We start from the raw sequence: 7,526 nt of genomic DNA on the forward strand, positions 1-7,526 counted from the left end.
GACCAAGAACTTGCACTTCTGATTGTGTGCTGGCATTTGAAGGAGGGAGCCAATGGTGGCCATTGCATCTGCAGCCCTATTGTTTGTTCATGGGATTTGATCAAACTTGATTGCCGTGAAATGTTGCTTAAGATCTTCAACCATGGTACGGTAGGGAAGGAGTTTATCATCTTTTGTCTGGTATTCATCATTGACTTGTTTTATGATGAGCTGGGAATCGCCATAGACTTGTAATTCCTTTATTTTCCAGTGGATAGCCAAGCGTAAACCTGTGATGAGGGCCTCGTATTCTGCTATGTTATTAGTACATGCAAAGGCTATCTTGTATGATTTGGGGATGCCATCTCCTTGAGGTGTGACCAATAATATTCCTGCCCCTGATCCATTTTGAGTGTAGGAGCCATCAAAATATAATTTCCATGTGGAGGATGTGGCAACAGTCATAATGAACTCATCTGGTAATTCTGTGAGAAGAGGATGGTCACCTGGAAGTGGAGCTTCAGCCAATTGATCTGCAATAACTTGTCCCTTGATTGCCTTTCTGTCCACATATTCGATGTCAAACTCACTTAGAAGCATGACCCATTTAGTCGTTCTGCCGATGAGAGCAGCTTTTGATAGGAGATATTTAAGTGGATCAATTTTAGCAATTAATTTTGTCTTGTTGTTTAGCATATAGTGTCGTAGTTTTTGTGTGTTGAATACTAATGCCAAACATGCTCTTTCAATGGGGGTGTAGTTGAGTTCATATCCTACCAATGTCCGACTGATGTAGTAAATGGTGTGTTCCTTCCCTTAATCATCTGTTTGCGCCAGTAATGCCCCCAATGCCACTGTAGTAGCACATATGTACAAAATGAGGGGTTTTCTAGGGGTAGATGGCATCAAAACTGGAGGTGATGCTAGATATTCTTTTAATTTTTCAAAAGTCTTTTGACAGAGGCAATCCCATTTGAATTTTGTGTCTTTACGTAACAAATGTGCAAATGGATGGCACTTGTCGGCTAGCTGTGAAATGAAACGCCTGACAGACTAGAGTTTTCCCTGGAGACTGCGTAGTTGTCTGAGAGTTTTTGGCGGAGGCATTTCCATAATAGCTTTTACTTTTGCGGGATCAACCTCGATGCCTCTACTGGAAACAATGAATCCTAGTAGTTTTCCCGATGTGACGCCAAACACACACTTTTTGGGATTTAGGCGTAGCTTATATTTTTCCAATCTTTCGAAGATCTGTTTTAAAATAGGGATGTGCTCTTATCTTGTCTTGGATTTGCCTAGCAGATCATCCACATAGTCCTCCATAATTTTGTGCAAGAGGTCATGAAAAATTGTTGTCATTGCCTGTTGATATGTAGCTCCAGCATTTTTAAGGCCAAAAGGCATGACCCGGTAACAGAAAGTACCCCATGGTGTTGTGAATGCGGTTTTATGTTGATCCTCATCTGCTATCCTGATTTGGTTGTATCCAGAAAACCCATCCATTAGCGATAGCATTTCATGTCCTGTTGTAAGATCCACAATCATATCTATGTTTGGGAGCGGGAAATCATCTTTAGGACAAGCTATATTTAGATCTCGAAAATCTATGCAAATGTGGATGCCCCCAACAGGTTTGCCGACAGGCACAATGTTGGAGACCCATTCAGCGTAGTCTATGGGTTTGATAAATTTTGCGTCTAACAACTTTTGAAGTTCTGCCTTGACCAAGAGAGCAATATGCGGGTGCATTTTGCAAAGTTTTTGTTTTACACGTTTTGCATCTGGGTGGATGGCGAGATTGTGAACCACCAAGGCAGGATCCAACCCTGGCATATCGGAATAGGACCATGCAAAATTGATTTTAACCTCTGTAAGGAAGTTAATGAAGTCTTGTTTCTTGATTTCGGTGAGGGATTTGGTAATGAGCACATTTTTCGGAATGACTTCGGTGCCCATGTTGATGTTGTCTGTTTCTTCTATCAACAAATTTGATTTGTCCTGTGGAAGGTAACCAATGGTAGGGAGGTCAAATCCCTCATCGTCAAGTGCCTTTTCCAGGTTTTCACTTTCAGATACGCCCTTTGTTTTTATTTTTTGTTCATCCAAAGGCACCTCAGGGAGGTTTTCACCTAGGAAATCATATCTTTTTCTTTTATTATCTTTTTTGTGGATAAGGGCATTGACTTGACTACCAAAGTATCCCTTTTCGTGTAGTTAAATACCCTCAATTCTATTACAATCTTCCATATTTTGCACTGTTAGGAGAGCAATGAGAGCATTATCGTCGGCGCAGATATCTAAAGTGGGTTTGTCTCGTTGGCCCCAGTCAATGAGTTCAGGATGGACAAGATGTAACTCATGTGAAGTGGGAGGGGTTACGGGGGTGATGGTATTGATGTAAGCATTGAAGAAGGTATCTTTCTTATATTCATAAGGCATTTCGTGAAATTCCTCTTCGTCAACGCTTTCAATATCCGAAGAAGAACTAGAAGGGGCACCGATGATAGTAATCTTAGGCACCGGGGTGTACCCCAAGCCTCTGTTGTATCTGTAGGAGATAGGATTTATGGGTGTTTTTCTTCATTTCTCCTCTAGTCCCAGACCGTGTCCTTTGTAACCCATTTTTTCAACTATGGCAAATGCTTTTGGGTACATTTCTTTGGATATTCTTGTTGGATCATCATCCTCTTCCCGGTACAGCCATGAAGAGATATCTGCTTCAAGGTTCTCATTATCAAGTGGGCCCCATTGCTGGAAGGTAGTGTTTTGGCATTGCATGACTGGTTTTGGGTCCTTTTTTAGCTCTTTTGGTTTACCAAATGACTTAGGAGAGAGAGGGAGGTTGCCTATTAATAAGACATCCTCCAATTTGTATTCTCCATAGCCATTGTCCAAGATTTTGATTTGATTATTTGATTGGGATGATGTGGAGGCAACATTTGATGTGTCAGATGGAGGCGTTGGCGAAGGTCTATTTAGTGGGCAATGATATAGATGCTTCTCCTCTAATAGTTTGCAATATTGAAAAGGTTGAGGATCACCTTTGACAGTGATCACTTTTCCATTATAGGGGAATTTGATGCATTGGTGATAGGTGGAGGGTACGGCCTGCAAGGAATGAATCCATGGCCTCCCGAAGAGAATGTTGTAGGGGAGATCAAGATCGAGTACTTGGCAAGGGGTTTCAATTGTAATGGGGCCCACTTGAAGAGGTAAGGTGATCACGCCCTTTGAAATTCTTTCTGCATCACCATATGCCTTTATTGTGATCCTTCCTGATGTGTCTATCAGATCTTCAGAAAGTCCCAATTATTTTATTAATTTGTATGTACACAGATTAAGCCCGAATCCACCGTCTATCAGGATACGTTTGACCTTATGCTTGTGGATGAGAGCTTCGATGTGCAAAGGTTTGTTATGGTCCTCATATGCGGGAGCATCTTGGGAGTTAAATACAATGTGCTACTGGGCAGCAAGGTTTCCAATGAGAGTTTGAAATTGGGTGGCGTTGATGTTATCAGGAATGCGTGATTGGAGAAGGGTTTGTTCCAAAATTTCTTTATGGACCGAAGAAGTCTTGAGAAGTTCCAAAATGGAGATCTACGCAAGTGTCTTCCCAAGTTGATCAAGGAGGTCATATCGGCGAGTGGAAGACATGGGTGGGGGGTTTGGTGGGGGAGGAACTCCTTGGATGGTGACTCTTCCTCAGCGTGTAGTTGCATTATAGTCATTTTGGAAATGGGAGGTGGAAGGCGTGGCACCTTGAATGACTATTCTAGCCGGATTTGGTTTGCTTTGGGAAGAAGGAGGATTAACTCCTTGGATGGTTATGACATTGACATGATTGTCTGCAGGTTCAATGCGACTTACTAAAAAATCAAAACCGGTTACGTGATTAGCGTAGTCATAATCCATTGTGTTAGATGATGAACCTTTTCCTTTATCATGCTTTGGGAAGGGTTCTTGGTACATTTTGAGTTTGTCATTGTTATTACCAAGTTTTACATTTGCTACCTCAATCTCACCTCTATCAATGAGATCTTGTATGTAGATCTTCAGTTTCATACACTTTCGTGTATCATGTCCCTTGATACGATGGTATTCACAATACTCATTTTTATTATACCATCTTGGTTTAGGTTGATTGGGATCAAACGAGCGAGTGATTGGAAAAACCATTATACCTGCTTGGACGAGTTTTTGAAACACCACTTCAATAGGCTCAGTAAGAGGAGTGAAATCTCTTGGAGTCTTGTTATTCGATCGGGGTGGTCATCCCTGGATTGAGACATTGTTGTGAGGTTTTTAAGATTGATTTGAATTGTTTTGATTGTTGAATTGATGAATATTGGTGGTGGATTTTGGGGGAGCGGCCACGGTTTGGACCCGCTTTGCATCAGTTACACTATCATTGACCACGTTTTTATTTTTAGCCCACCATTTTGGCTTGTCGCTATGATAATAGGAAGAACTTTGTGATGACTTCTGGTAATGTTTCAAGGTTCCTTCCTCCAACAAGACATGTTCGAGGGCGAGGCCCTTATCAATCAATTTTTGGAAGGATTTGATACATTGAGATATTAAAGGTCTTGAAAGTTCAAGCACCAAGTTCTTTTGAAATAGTTCAATTTGATGTTGTTCTGGCATGTCCCACTAGAATTTTTTGATAAGATGTCGCCATCTTTGTAGGAAATTGCCGAAGGTTTCTCCAGGCCTTTGTTTTGTATTACATAGGTCCATCATAGAAATATCATTACCCATGTTGTATGCATAGTGGGCCACAAATTTTTCTGCCAAGTCTGGAAAAGAGACAATGGAACCTCGTGGTAAAGATGAGAACCATGCTAGGGCATCTCCCGTGAGACTCTTGGGAAAGAGTCTGCGAAGATAAAGGTCACTATAGGAGACTTCTCGGCATAAGATGTGGAATTCGCGGATATAGTCATGGGGGTCTCCTTTGCTTTCATACTTGGTGAATTTAGGGATCTCAAATCCCAAGGGATACAGTGCAACTGATATGGATGGGTTGTAAGGATAAGGGCAAAAATCTTTGAATGAGTAAGCTTTCCTTTTATTAGTCTTTTCTTTCATGTTTTTGATGATATTCTTCATGTCTTGAATTTCCTTGATGAGGTCTTGTTGTGGACTTTGATATTGATGGATTGTATTTGCCCCAAGAATTGGATGAACCAAAGAAGGTGCACCACCACCAATATATTGATATGATGAGGAGGTGGGAATGTGGGATGTGATGACCGATGTCGTTGGAGTTTGTGTGATAGTTGGTTGCGGTCTGCTAACTGTTGTGACAGGATTGAATGCGGTCTAGATAAAATTTGCGATATTGTTGGGAGAAAGGGAAGTTTGTGGAATAGAAATATGTGGTTGAATAGAAGGAGGCGGTATAGAAGTTTGTTGGAGAATGGATGAGATTGGATTTGATAGTGGTATGGATGGTAAGGAGGAAGAAGGCGGGATGGAGACCGTGGTGGGAGGTGTCGTGGGTGGCATTGATTGGGCTTGGATGATTGATGGGGTTGCAATTGATTGAGTTTGAATAGTAGGTGCAGCACTTTGTGTGGGAGCGAGGCCTCCTTGTGGTTGTTGAACGAGAGCGGATCTATTAAATTCAGGTGGAAGTTGAGCTCCATGTTCAAGAAGAGTTTTCAGAAGTGCAGTAGGATTGTGTTTAATAAACTTTTCTATCATCTCTTGGTTATAAGAATCCGCTAGGAAAGTTTGCACTTCCGGACAAAGTTCATCTTGGTTAACCATGTCAAGATTTTGGCTTTGATATTGATCGCTTGGTTGCCCACTTTGTGTATGATCTTACATGGGATCTTCATATAGGACACCAATGTCTAGCATGCCATATTGTTGATCAGCCATCTTTTTCTTTTGGGATCGAGTTGTGACCATACACGATATTTGTGATGAAAAGACTTAGGAAAAATGTGATGAAATGACTTAGAAAATTTGTGATGGAAGGATTTTAGAAACTTGTGATGAAAGGACTTAAGAAATTTGAGAATGAAAAGATTTAAGAAATTTGTGATGAAAGGACTTAAGAAATTTGAGGATGAAAGAACTTAAGAAATTTGTGGATGAAAAGACTTAAGAAATTTGGGATGAAATGACTTAAGAAATTTGTGGATGAAAGGACTTAAGAAATTTGTGATGAAAGGACTTAAGAAATTTGAGGATGAAAGGACTTAAGAAATTTGAGGATGATTGATGAAGAAGGTATGGTAGTGATGGTTTAGAAGAAAACTTGATGACTAGGTTGTCTTTGGCATGAACATGAAGGATCTATTTAAATGGCAAGTTGTATGAAGGGATATAACCACCCTGATTTGGACGATAGTAGGTGTTTCAAAGGACAAACTTGAATGTTGACGTAGAGGATAAACTCTTAGCTTCTCTCTTAGGCTTATGAAAAATGGGACGGACAAAGTTTTTGACGCAATTTTGGACTTGGTGTGGGTAATGACTTGGACAATTTGTTTGTGTCTTGACAAATATTTTTGCAAAGTGTTTGGGGATAGTGATGTGTTTTTAGTCTACTCTTGGCAAGTATGTATCAAACAAAGCAAACACAATGATTAAATGCATATTATCTCAAAGACACTCATGCTCATATACAACATTCTTAAGGCTGGCAAGGACAATAGTCATTGAATCCCAATTGGTTTCCCATCTATGCTTACCCAAAGCGGACACTTAGATGCTTGACCCCACTGGCTCCCCTCCATGACACTCACTTTTCGGGGCAGCCAAGCATCAATTCCCATGAAAACTCCTCATGGCGAACTTTGTGTCTCTACTAAGGGTCGTAAAAATATGGGTCATTTTAGAGGTCCGACCTCCTGCACCAATGACTAGAGGGTTTTTGGCCACTATGAACAAGGTGTTTAGTAAGTCTTCCCGTTATGAGCTACCCTTCGAAGTTGCGCAAGCGCAATTGAGGCCTGTAGCCCAACGAAGCACCAAGAACTTAATAGTCACGCAAGCATGATTGAGATCTCTAGGATCCTACTAAGCACCTAATGTGAGAGTGAACTCTCATATAGCCCAAACCATTAACCCTTTCGTAGTCAATGGCGTATTTATTATAGTGAGTTGGGAACCCCAGGTCCGGGTGTACTCACTTGGATCGTTCCCCTCTTACCTTCTCAAAGAGCAAGTTGGGAGGGCATGCCCATTAAAGGTAAACACACAATCAAACAAGAAAAGGTTGGAGGGTCTGGATTTCTGATCGTCTAGTAAGACGAGAGCATACTTTCCTACCTTTACGCTTTTCTTAAAGACACATAAGACAATGGTTCATTCCATTTTAATTAATATCTAGGTGCCTAATTTAAATAAATGTACAATATTTGGTTGAATCAGCTAGGCAACTTGCAAAACCACTTGATTAGTAGTTTGAAAAATGGATTCTTCAAAAAGCGTCCTGCAAAACAACTTGATTAGTAGTTTGGAAAAATAGTCTTCAACAAGCGTCCTGCAAAAATCAACAAAATGACAAAAATATTAATTTTTTTTTAATT

This window comes from Cryptomeria japonica, chromosome 8, assembly GCF_030272615.1.
Source record: "Cryptomeria japonica chromosome 8, Sugi_1.0, whole genome shotgun sequence".
Classification (NCBI taxonomy): domain Eukaryota; kingdom Viridiplantae; phylum Streptophyta; class Pinopsida; order Cupressales; family Cupressaceae; genus Cryptomeria; species Cryptomeria japonica.